Below are 13,276 nucleotides of genomic sequence, written 5' to 3'. Positions count from 1 at the left end.
TGATATGTGCGTTAAGTGATTTCAGGGATTACAGGATAGGAATGGCTTAGAGGATGGAAAGGAAGCATGCAAAAGTGGAAGGAATACAAGAAGCTGAAGGAACTGCAAAAGCTGTCCAACCTGACCTCCTAATACTAAATTGACCATAACTTGAGCTACAGAGGTCCAAATGAGGCGGTTCCAGTTGCGTTGGAAAGCTAACATCTAGGGCTTTGCAAAGATATATAATTTTTCATAGCTTCCCTGAAGATAGGCGACTTGCACGCATAGATCACACGGATGCGTGACCTGGAAAAAATGCAATCCGCGCGAACGCGTGGACGACGCGTACGTGTGGCTCTGCAGCGACCTGTACGTACCAGAAATCGATGGGGGAAATTTATGGGCTGTTTTTGACCCAGCTTTTGGCCCAGAAAACACATATTAGAGGCTATAAAGTGGGAAAATGCATTCATTCATTACACACAACATTCATTATTCACAATTTTAGGTTTTAGATGTAGTTTTAGAGATAGAGAGGCTCTCTCCTCTCTCTTAGGATTTAGGATTAGGATTTCTCTTAGATTTTAGGATTAGGATTCCTTCGTTTTCTCCAATTCTAGGTTCAATGTTCCTTTAATTTATGTTTCTCTTCTACTTTTATTTACTCTAATGCTTTTACTTGTTAATTACTTATGTTGCCAAATTGGCTTATGAACCTTCCCATGTTAGATTTGAATTTATGTTTAAATGCAATTTGAGGTATTTCAGATTTATGATTGCTTTCTTCTATTTATTATATAAATAATTTAGATTTTCCCCCTTTGCTTTGGTTGAGTAATTGGTGACACTTGAGCTATCAAACTCAGCTGTTGATTGAAAATTGGAATTTGCTGATTGATTTGGATTCCTCTAAAGCTAGTCTTTCCATAGGAGTTGACTAGGACTTGAGGAATCAAATTGATTAGTCCACTTGACTTTCCTTTATTTAGTAAAGGTTAACTAAGTGGGAGCAATAAACAATTCTCATCACACCTGATAAGGATAACTAGGATGGGATTTTCAGTTCTCATACCTTGCCAAGAGTTTTCTTAACTATTAATTTATTTTTCTTGTCATTTAATTTACTTGTTCTTTAACTCAAAAACCCCCCCAAAAATATACTTTTTCTCATAACCTATAATAAATCATACTTCCCTGCAATTCCTTGAGAGACGACCCGAGGTTTAAATACTTCGGTAATAAATTTTATTGTGTTTTGTTACTTATGACAACCAAACTTTTGTGCAAAAGGATTCTTTGTTGGTTTAGAAACTATACTTACAACGCGATTATTTTTATAAAATTCTTTACTAGCAAGAATCCAATCGTCAAAATGGCACCGTTGCCGGGGAATTGCAAACGTGTGCCTTATTATTGGTTACTATAAATATTTTATTTTGCTTGTTTATTTATTTTTATTTTTGTTTTTAATTTTTATTAGTTACTATGAGTTATCACCCCCGTCACTTTGAGTTTGGTTCTAATGTTGTTGAAAGGAATGGAAGCTATAACAGGAACATGCATCAATGTCGAAACAATCAAAGATGGAAGGAGCCACGAGGATCTGATCAACCCTTTTGGCAACAACACCTTCCAAGGTACCATGGACAACGACCATCTTACAATGCATGCCAAGACAATAGTTATGGTGGACCTTTTCGTGACAACCAACCTCCACCAATTTACTATGGTCAAGAGCCATTCCAAGGTGCGTACCAAGATGATAGATATGGTGGCCCCCTTGTAGTTACCAGCAAGCTCCATCATATGCCAATGAACCACCTCCTCAACATAGCTTTGAACCACCATACTCACAAGCCACCTATAACCATTCACCACCATATGACCCTAACCCTTATCCACCTCAATTCCAATCCAATTACCCCCAAGAACCACCACTTCCATATGCACCATGTCCATATCCATCGACCCAAGAATCACAGGCTCGCCTCAAGGAAACAGTTGATCAATTTCATGCAACCCTTCATCAACTGGAATAAGCAATAAATCAATTAGCTTCCCGACGTTCAGACACTCAAGGAACCCCCATGGCTTCATGTGGAGAATCTAATGAAGAATGTAGCATGAAGGAGACACTAGAAATTCCGGTGGATAGTAAGGAGCATGACTTTGTAGTGGAACAAGTGGAGGAAGCCGAAATTATTGAAGAGGAAGAAGTGGTCAAAGACTTAGGAGATGCGGAACGTCCATGAGAAAGCCCAGTCATAGAACCCCCTTCTAAGGAGTTTGAATTTGATGTTGAGGAGGGTGTACAACCTCCAAGGCATATCATGGTTGAAGACTTTGAAGGGGATGATCAAGAGATTGATTCAATCATTGATGAATTCTTATCTACATTTGAATCCTCTCCCATTGGACTTGACATGGAGATTAAAGAAGAAGAAGCACAACCTCCCATGCCCTTGGTGAACAATGAAAAAGAGATCGAATTGGAAGAAAGCTACCAAGAAGAAGAGGTTGAAATTGAAGAAGCTTGCAAGGAGATGGAAGTTGTCAAGGAAGAGCTCAAGGGAATGGAGCTAGAAATCACCTTGCCAAGGTTGTTGGAGACCTCTCCCCCAAAGCCATCACTATCCATCCCTACATTAAAATGGGTAAATCTCTCATCTCTAAGCTTAATTAGCTCACTTGAATATGCTTTGCTTGAGACAGATGGGCAACTTAGAGCTCTTTGTGGCTATAAGAGTAAGAGGGAGATAGTTAGTGGTAAGAATTGTCATGCAAGGTTGATGAGCGGATAATTTATACGCTTTTTGGCATTGTTTTTACATAGTTTTTAGTATGATTTAGTTAGTTTTTAATATATTTTTATTAGTTTTTAAATAAAAATCACATTTCTAGACTTTACTATGAGTTTGTAAGTTTTTCTGTGATTTCAGGTAATTTCTGGCTGAAATTAAGGGACTTGAGCAAAAATCTTATTCAGAGGCTGAAGAAGGACTACAGATGCTGTTGGATTCTGACCTCCATGCACTCGAAGTGGATTTTTTGGAGCTACAGAAACCCAATTGGCGCGTTCTCAATTGCGTTGGAAAGTAGACATCAAGGTCTTTCCAGAAATATATAATAGTCCATACTTTGCCTGAGTTTAGATGACTCAAACTGGCGTTTAACGCCAGCTTTCTGCCCTATTCTGGCGTTAAACGCCAGAAACAAGTTGCAAAGCAGAGTTAAATGCCAGAAACAAGTTACAAACTGGTGTTTAACTCTAAGGAAGACCTCTACACGTGAAAGCTTCAATGCTCAGCCCAAGCACACACCAAGTGGGCCCAGAAGTGGATTTCTGCATCATTTACTTATCTCTGTAAACTCTAGTAACTAGTTTAGTATAAATAGGACCTTTTACTATTGTATTTACATCTTTGGATCATCTTTTGATCTTTTGATCATCCTTTAGAGAGCTTCATTTCATATTTGGGGAGGTTGGCCATTCGGCCATGCCTAGACCTTCATCGCTTATGTATTTTCAACGGTAGAGTTTCTACACACTATAGATTAAGGTGTGGAGCTCTGCTGTTCCTCATGAATTAATGCAAAGTACTATTGTTTTTCTATTCAACTCAAGCCTATTTCTTCTCTAAGATATTCATTCATAAACAAGAACATGATGAATGTGATGATTATGTGACGCTCATCACCATTCTCACCTAAGAACGCGTGCCTAACAACCACTTCCGTTCTACATGCAAACAAGCTTGAATGTGTATCTCTTGGGTTTCTAATCTAAGATTAAGACCTTCGTGGTATAGGCTAGAATTATTGGTGGCCATTCTTGAGATCCGGAAAGTTTAAACCTTGTCTGTGGTATTCCGAGTATGATCTGGGAAGGGATGACTGTGACGAGCTTCAAACTCGCGAGTGTTGGGCGTAGTGACAGACGCAAAAGGATCACTGGATCCTATTCCAACATGATCGAGAACCGACAGATGATTAGCCGTGCGGTGACAGTGCATTTGGACCATTTTTACTGAGAGGACGGAAAGTAGCCATTGACAACGGTGATGCCTAGCATACAGCTTGCCATAGAAAGGAGTATGAATGATTGGATGAAAGCAGTAGTAAAGCAGAGGTTCAGAAGGAACAAAAGCAACTCCATACGCTTGTCTGAAATTCTCACCAATGAATTACATAAGTATTTCTATCCTATTTTATATTTTAATTATCAAATCTCCATAACCATTTGAATCCACCTGACTGAGTTTTCCAAGGTGACCATAGCTTGCTTCAAGCCGACAATCTCCGTGGGATCGACCCTTACTCACGTAAGGTTTATTACTTGGACGACCCAGTGCACTTGCTGGTTAGTTGTATCAAAATTGTGAAAAAGAATTTAAGATTGCAAACGTGCGTGCTAAGTTTTTGGCGCCATTGATGGGGAATGAACAATCACGATTTCGTGCACCAATTTTTTGGCGCCGTTGCCGGGGATTGTTCCAGTTTGGACAACTGACAGTTCATCTTGTTGCTCAGATTAGGTAATTTTATTTTAATTTTTGTTTTTATTATTTTTATTTTTGAAAAAAAAATTATTCGATTTTCTTCAGAATTTTTAAGAATGAATTCTAGAGTTTCATGAGATATGTTGAATCCTGGCTGGCTGTTAAGCCATGTCTAATCTTTTGGACCGAGGTTTCAACTATCCTGAGAAGAGCTTCTTTGTCTTTCTCAGCAATTTAGCTATTGTATGTAATGATCTGCTAAAGCTTGGCTGGCCATTGGCCATGTCTAGTGTTTTGGACCGGAGCTTTCACTGAAAGCTTGGCTGGCTAGTAAGCCATGTCTAATTCCTGGACCGGAGTTTTAGACTAACATTGCATGATTCCTGGAATTTTCATTAAGAATTTTGAAATCCTTATTTTTCTTTTTCAAAATAATTTTCGAAAAGTACAAAAAAAATTTTTACAAAATCATAAGAACCAAAAATATTTTGTGTTTCTTGTTTGAGTCTAGCATCAAGTTTTAAGTTTGGTGTCCATTGCATGTTTGTAATTTTTTCTTAATTTTCGAAAATTCATCATATGTTCTTCATGATCTTCAAGTTGTTGTTGATGATCTTCTTTGTTTGATCTTTGCATTTTCTTGTTGTGCATCTTTTCTTGTTTTTCATATGCATTTTCAATTTGTTAGTGTCTAAACATTGAAAATTTCTAAGTTTGGTGTCTTGCATGTGTTTCTTTTCTTAAAAATTTTTAAAAACATGTTCTTGATGTTCATCTTGACATTCAAAGTGTTCTTGGTGTTCATCTTGACGTTCAAAGTGTTCTTGCATGCATTTATTGTTTTGATCTTAAATTTTTATGTTTTGTTTCATTTTTGCTGTTTAAAGAGAAAAACAACAAAATGATATATTTTTTTCTCTCTCTTCATAAAAATTCAAAAATAAAAAAAATATCTTTCCCTTATTCTTCTCATAAATTTCAAAAATTTTGAATTGATTTAGTCAAAAAGTTTTAAAATTTAGTTGTTTCTTATTAGTCAAGTCAAAATTTTCAATTTAAAAATCCTATCTTTTCAAAACTTTTTAAAAAAATCAAATCTTTTTCAATTTTCTTCTTAATATTTTCGAAAATTTCAAAATGATTTTCAAAAATCTTTTTCTTATTTTTGTTTCATATTTTCGAATTCATTGCTAACTTTTAATATTTTGATTCAAAAATCTCAAGTTGTTACTTGCCTATTAAGAAAGGTTCATTCTTTAAATTTTAAAATCCTATCTTTTAGTTTCTTGTTAGTCAAGTAATCAACTTTAATTTTCAAAAATAAAATCTTTTTAATTTCTGTTTTAAATCTTTTTCAAATTAAATTTCAATCATATCTTTTTCAATTTCAATCATATCTTTTTCAAAATCAATTTCAAAATCTTTTCTAACTTCTTACCCTTTCAAATTTGATTTTCAAATCTTTTTCAATTAACCACTTAACTTTTTGTTTGATTTTAAAAGTTTACTATTTCAATCATATCTTTTTCAAAACCACCTAACTACTTTTCTCTCTCTTATTTTCGAAAATCACTAACCTCTTTTTCAAAAAATTTCTTTTCATTAACTAATTGTTTTAAATTTTAATTTAATTTTATTTTCCTCCTTAAATTTCGAATTCTAATTAATAGTCAAAATAAAAATAATAAATCTTTTTATTTTATTTTATTTTTAATTTTCGAATTCTTCCCCCTCTCATCTCTTTCTATTTATTTATTTATCTACTAACACTTCTCTTCTACTCATAATTCGAACCCCCTCTTCTCCCCTGTGTTCGAATTTTTTTTCTCTTCTCTTCTTCTACTCACAAAAGGGAATCTCTATACCGTGACATAGAGGATTCCATATTTTCTTTTCTGTTCTCTTCTTTTTCATATGAGCAGGAACAAGGATAAGAACATTCTTGTTGAAGCTAAGCCTGAACCTGAAAGGACTCTGAAGAGGAAGCTAAGGGAAGTTAAAGCACAACTCTCTGGAGAAAGCCTGACAGAAATTTTCGAAAAAGAAGGAGACATGGCCGAAAATAATAACAATGGTGGAGATGCAAGGAAGATGCTTGGTGACTTTATTGCACCATCTTCTAACTTCTATGGAAGAAGCATCTCACTTCCTGTGATTGGAGCAAACAATTTTGAGCTTAAGCCTCAATTAGTTTCTCTAATGCAGCAGAATTGCAAGTTTCATGGACTTCCAATGGAAGATCCTCATCAGTTTTTAGCTGAATTCTTGCAAATTTGTGACACTGTGAAGACCAATGAAGTTGATCCCGAGGTCTACAGGCTGATGCTTTTCCCTTTTGATGTAAGAGACAGAGCTAGAACATGGTTGGATTCACAACCTAAGGATAGCCTAAACTCTTGGGATAAGCTGGTCAGTGCTTTCCTGGCCAAATTCTTTCCTCCTCAAAAGATGAGCAAGCTTAGAGTGGAAATCCAAACCTTCAGACAGAAGGAAGGAGAATCCCTCTATGAAGCTTGGGAAAGATATAAGCAACTGATCAAAAGGTGTCCTACTGACATGCTTCCAGAATGGAGCATCATAAGTATATTCTATGATGGTCTATCTGAGTTGTCAAAAATGTCATTGGACCATTCTGCAGGAGGATCTCTTCACGTGAAAACCCCTGTAGAAGCTCAGGAACTCATTGAAATGGTTGCAAATAACCAGTTCATATACACCTCTGAGAGGAATCCTGTGAACAATGGGACGCCTCAGAAGAAGGGATTTCTTGAAATTGATACTCTGAATGCCATATTAGCTCAGAACAAAATATTGACTCAGTAAGTCAATATGATTTCTCAGAGCTGAATGGATTGCAAGCTGCATCTAACAGTACTAAAGAAGCATCTTCTGAAGAAGAAGCTTATGATCCTGAGAACTCTGTAATGGCAGAGGTGAATTACATGGGAGAACCCTATGGAAACACCTATAATCCTTCATGGAGAAATCATCCAAATTTCTCATGGAAGGACCAATAGAAGCCTCAACAAGGCTTCAATAATAATGGTGGAAGAAATAGGTTTAGCAATAGCAAGCCTTTTCCATCATCTTCTTAGAAACAAACAGAGAATTCTGAACAGAGCCATTCTGGCCTGGCAACCATAGTCTCTGATCTATCCAATACCACACTAAGTTTCATGAATGAAACAAGGTCCTCCATTAGAAATTTGGAGGCACAGGTGGGTCAGCTGAGTAAGAAGATTACTGAAACTCCTCCCAGTACTCTCCCAAGCAATACAGAAGAAAATCCCGAGAGTGCAAGGCCATAACCTTACTTGGCGTGGCCGAATGCCCAGAGGAGGAGGAGGACGTGAATCCCAGTGAGGAAGACCTCTTGGGACGTCCTCTGAATAGAAAGGAATTCCCATTTGAGTAACCAAAGGAATCTGAGGCTTATACAGAGACCATAGAGATTCCATTGAACTTCCTTCTGCCATTCATGAGCTCTGATGAATATTCTTCCTCTGAAGAGGATGAAGACATCACTGAAGAGCAAGTTGCTAAATATCTAGGAGCAATCATGAAGTTGAATGCCAGTTTATTTGGTAATGAGACTTGGGAGGATGAACCCCCCCTTGTTCACCAATGAACTGAGTACATTAATGAGGCAAACTTTACCTCAGAAGAAATCGGATCCCGAAAAGTTCTTCATACCTTGTACCATAGGCACCATGACCTTTGAGAAGGCTCTATGTGACCTTGGGTCAGGGATAAATCTCATGCCACTCTCTGTAATGGAGAAACTGGGAATCTTTGAGGTACAAGCTGCAAGAATCTCATTAGAGATGGCAGACAAATCAATGAAAAAGGCTTATGAACTAGTAGAGGACGTGCTAGTGAAGGTTGAAGGCCTTTACATCCCTGCTGATTTCATAATCCTAGACACTGAGAAGGATGAGGATGAATCCATCATCCTTGGCAGACCCTGCCTAGCCACAAAAAAAGCTGTGATTGATGTTGACAGAGGAGAGTTGGTCCTTCAGTTGAATGAGGACTACCTTGTATTTAAGACTCAAGGTTCTCCTTCTGTAACCATGGAGAGAAAGCATGAGAAGCTTCTCTCAATACAGAGTCAAACAAAATCCCCACATTCAAACTCTAAGTTTGGTGTTGGGAGGCCACAACCAAACTCTAAGTTTGGTGTTGAGAGGCCACAACCAAACTCTAAGTTTGGTGTTGAGGGGCCCCAACATTGCTCTGATTTTCTATGAGGCTCAATGAGAGCTCACTGTCAAGCTATTGACATTAAAGAAGTGCTTATTGGGAGGCAACCCAATGTTATTTAATTATATCTATTTATTTTCCATTGCTATTTTATGTTTTCTTTAGGTTGATGATCATGTGAAGTCACAAAAACTACTGAAAAATCAAAAACATAATGAAAAATAGCATTAAAAATAGCTCACCCTGGAGGAAGAGCTTACTGGCATTTAAACGCTAGTAAGAAGCATCAAAGTGGCGTTAAACGCCAGAAACAAGTACCAGACTGGTGTTTAACGCCAGAACAGAGCATGGAATTGGCGTTTAACGCCAAAAATGGGAGAAAAGCTGGCGTTAAACGCCAGAAACAAGCAGCAAGCTGGCGTTTAATGCCAGACATGCATTCTAAGGGCATTTTACACGCCTAAATAGAGCAGGGATGCTAAGTCCTTGACCCCTCTGGATCTGTGGACCCCACAGGATCCCCACCTCTTCTTCTCTCCTCTTCACATCTTTTCATAACACTCTTCCCCAAATACCCTTCACCAATCACCTCCATACCTCTTCCCCATAAACCCCACCTACCTCCAAAATTCAAATTCTTTTCCCTCCCAAACCCAACCCTAATGGCCGAAACCTACCCTTCCCCCCACCCCTATATAAACCCCTCAACACCACTCCACTTTCACACATTACATCCACCACTTCTCCCCCTTGGCCGGATACACCTTCTCCCTCCATCTCCTCTATTTTCTTCCTCTTCTACTACTTTCTTTCTTCTTTTGCTCGGGAACGAGCAAACCTTTTAAGTTTGGTGTGGTAAAAGCATTGCTTTTTATTTTTCCATAACCATTAATGGCACCTAAGGCCAGAGAAACCTCAAGAGAGAGGAAAGGGAAGGCAATTGCTTCCACCTCTGAGTCATGGGAGATGGAGAGATTCATCTCAAAGGTCCATCAAGACCACTTCTATGAAGTTGTGGCCAAGAAAAAGGTGATCCCTGAGGTTCCTTTTAAGCTCAAAAAGAGCGAGTATCCGGAGATCCGACAAGAGATTAGAAGAAAAAGATGGGAAGTACTCTCCAATCCTATTCAACAAGTCGGAATCTTAATGGTTCAAGAGTTCTATGCAAACGCATGGATCACTAGGAACCATGATCAAAGTATGAACCCGAATCCAAAGAATTGGCTTACAATGGTTCAGGGAAAATACTTAGATTTCAGTCCGGAAAATGTAAGGTTGGCATTCAACTTGCCAATGATGCAAGAAAACGCACGCCCCTACACTAGAAGGGTCAACTTTGATCAAAGGTTGGACCAAGTTCTCATGGACATATGTATAGAAGGAGCTCAATGAAAAGTTGACTCAAGAGGCAAACCGGTTCAATTGAGAAGACCGCACCTTAAGCCTATAGCTAGAGGATGGTTGGAGTTCATCCAACGCTCTATCATTTCTACTAGCAACCGATCCAAAGTAACTGTGGATCGGGCCATCATGATCCATAGTATCATGATTGGGGAGGAAGTGGAAGTTCATGAGATTATACCTCAAGAACTTTACAAAGTGGCTGACAAGTCCTCCACTTTAGCAAGGTTAGCCTTTCCTCACCTCATTTGCCACCTCTGTAATTTGGCTGGGATTGACATAGAGGGAGATATCCTCATTGATGAGGACAAGCCCATCACTAAGAAAAGGATGGAGCAAACAAGAGATCATGGACCTCAACAAGAGCATGAGGAAATTCCTCACCATGAAATCCCTGAGATACCTCAAGGGATGCACTTTCCTCCACAGAACTATTGGGAGCAAATCAACACCTCCCTAAGAGAATTAAGTTCCAACATGGGACAACTAAGGATGGAACACCAAGAGCACTCTATCATTCTCCATGAGATTAAAGAAGATCAAAGAGCTATGAGGGAGGAGCAACAATGACAAGGAAGAGACATAGAGGAGCTCAAGAACACCATTGGTTCTTCAAGAGGAAGAAGACGCCACCCTCACTAAGGTGGACCCGTTCCTTAAACTCCTTGTTCTTAGTTTTCTGTTTTTCATTTACTATGCTCTATGTTTATTTATGTTTATGTCTTTATTACATGATCACTAGTGTCTAAGTGTCTATGTCTTAAAGCTTTGAATGTCCTATGAATCCATCACCTTTCTTAAATGAAAAATGTTTTAATTACAAAAGAACAAGAAGTACATGAATTTTGAATTCATCCTTGAAATTAGTTTAATTATTTTTGATGTGGTGACAATACTTTTTGTTTTCTGAATGAATGCTTGAACAGTACATATGTCTTTTGAATTTGTTGTTTATGAATGTTAAAATTGTTGGCTCTTTAAGAATAATGAAAAAGGAGAAATATTATTTGATAATCTGAAAAATCATATAATTGATCCTTGAAGAAAGAAAAAGCAGTGAATAACAAGGCTTGCGAAAAAAAAAAGAAAGAAAGAAAGAAAAAAAAGAAAAGCAAGCAGAAAAAGCAAATAGCCCTTAAAACCAAAAGGCAAGGGTAATAAAAAGGATCCAAGGCTTTGAGCATTAATGGATAGGAGGGCCCAAAGGAATAAAGTCCTGGCCTAAGCGGCTAAACCAAGCTGTCCCTAACCATGTGCTTGTGGCGTGAAGGTGTCAAGCCAAAAGCTTGAGACTGAGCGGTTAAAGTCGAGGTCCAAAGCAAAAAAAAAAAAAGAGTGTGCTTAAGAACCTTGGACACCTCTAATTGGGGACTCTAGCAAAGCTGAGTCACAATCTGAAAAGGTTCACCCAGTTATGTGTCTGTGGCATTTATGTATCCGGTGGTAATGCTGGAAAACAAAGTGCTTAGGGCCACGGCCAAGACTCATAAAGTAGTTGCGTTCAAGAATCAACATACTGAACTAGGAGAATCAATAACACTATCTGAATTCTGAGTTCCTATAGATGCTAATCATTCTGAACTTCAAGGGATAAAGTGAGATGCCAAAACTGTTCAGAGGCAAAAAGCTACTAGTCCCGCTCATTTAATTGGAGCTAAGTTTCATTGATATTTTGGAGTTTATAGTATATTCTCTTATTTTTATCCTATTTGATTTTCAGTTGCTTGGGGACAAGCAACAATTTAAGTTTGGTGTTGTGATGAGCGGATAATTTATACGCTTTTTGGCATTATTTTTACATAGTTTTTAGTATGATTTAGTTAGTTTTTAATATATTTTTATTAGTTTTTAAATAAAAATCACATTTCTGGACTTTACTATGAGTTTGTGTATTTTTCTGTGATTTCAGGTAATTTCTGGCTGAAATTGAGGGACTTGAGCAAAAATCTGATTCAGTGGTTGAAGAAGGACTGCAGATGCTGTTGGATTCTGACCTCCCTGCACTCGAAGTGGATTTTTTGGAGCTACAGAAACCCAATTGGCACGCTCTTAATTGCGTTGGAAAGTAGACATCCAGGACTTTCCAGAAATATATAATAGTCTATACTTTGCCCGAGTTTAGACGATGCAAACTGGCGTTTAATGCCAGCTTTCTGCCCTATTCTGGCGTTAAATGCCAGAAACAAGTTGCAAAGCAGAGTTAAATGCCAGAAACAAGTTACAAACTGACGTTTAACTCCAAGGAAGACCTCTACACGTGAAAGCTTCAATTCTCAGCCCAAGCACACACCAAGTGGGCCCGGAAGTGGATTTCAGCATCATTTACTTATCTCTGTAAACCCTAGTAACTAGTTTAGTATAAATAGGACTTTTTACTATTGTATTTACATCTTTGGATCATCTTTTGATCTTTTAATCATCCTTTAGAGAGCTTCATTTCATATTTTGGGAGGCTGGCCATTCGGCCATGCCTAGACCTTCATCACTTATGTATTTTCAACGGTAGAGTTTCTACACACCATATATTAAGGTGTGGAGCTCTGCTGTTCCTCATGAATTAATGCAAAGTACTATTGTTTTTCTATTCAACTCAAGCCTATTTCTTCTCTAAGATATTCATTCTCACACAAGAACATGATGAATGTGATGATTATGTGACGCTCATCACCATTCTCACCTATGAACGCGTGCCTGACAACCACTTCCGTTCTACATGCAAACAAGCTTGAATGTGTATCTCTTGGGTTTCTAATCTAAGATTAAAACCTTCGTGGTATAGGCTAGAATTATTGGCGGCCATTCTTGAGATCCGGAAAGTCTAAACCTTGTCTGTGGTATTCCGAGTAGGATCTGGGAAGGGATGACTGTGATGAGCTTCAAACTCGTGAGTGTTGGGCGTAGTGACAGACGCAAAAGGATCACTAGATCCTATTCCAACGTGATCGAAAATCGACAGATGATTAGCCATGCGGTGGCAGCGCATTTGAACCATTTTCACTGAGAGGATGGGAAGTAGCCATTGACAACGGTGATGCCCAGCATACAGGTTGCCATGGAAAGGAGTATGAATGATTGGATGAAAGCAGTAGGAAAGCAGAGGTTCAGAAGGAACAAAAGCAACTCCATACGCTTGTCTGAAATTCTCACCAATGAATTACATAAGTATTTCTATCCTATTTTATATTTTAATT

General features: G+C 38.0%; 1 non-coding gene across 1 annotated transcript; it reads right to left on the bottom strand.

Annotated features, from left to right (window-relative positions):
- Positions 1-6,935: 6,935 nt before the first annotated feature.
- Positions 6,936-7,043, bottom strand: LOC112739587 (small nucleolar RNA R71). The gene has a single exon (XR_003170517.1). It is a non-coding gene; the product is annotated as a small nucleolar RNA R71 (small nucleolar RNA).
- Positions 7,044-13,276: the final 6,233 nt, after the last annotated feature.

Source organism: Arachis hypogaea, chromosome 13, assembly GCF_003086295.3.
Source record: "Arachis hypogaea cultivar Tifrunner chromosome 13, arahy.Tifrunner.gnm2.J5K5, whole genome shotgun sequence".
In the NCBI taxonomy this organism is placed as follows: Eukaryota; Viridiplantae; Streptophyta; class Magnoliopsida; order Fabales; family Fabaceae; genus Arachis; species Arachis hypogaea.
Note: the sequence above shows the minus strand (reverse complement) of the source record. Positions and strands in the feature narration are given on the sequence as shown.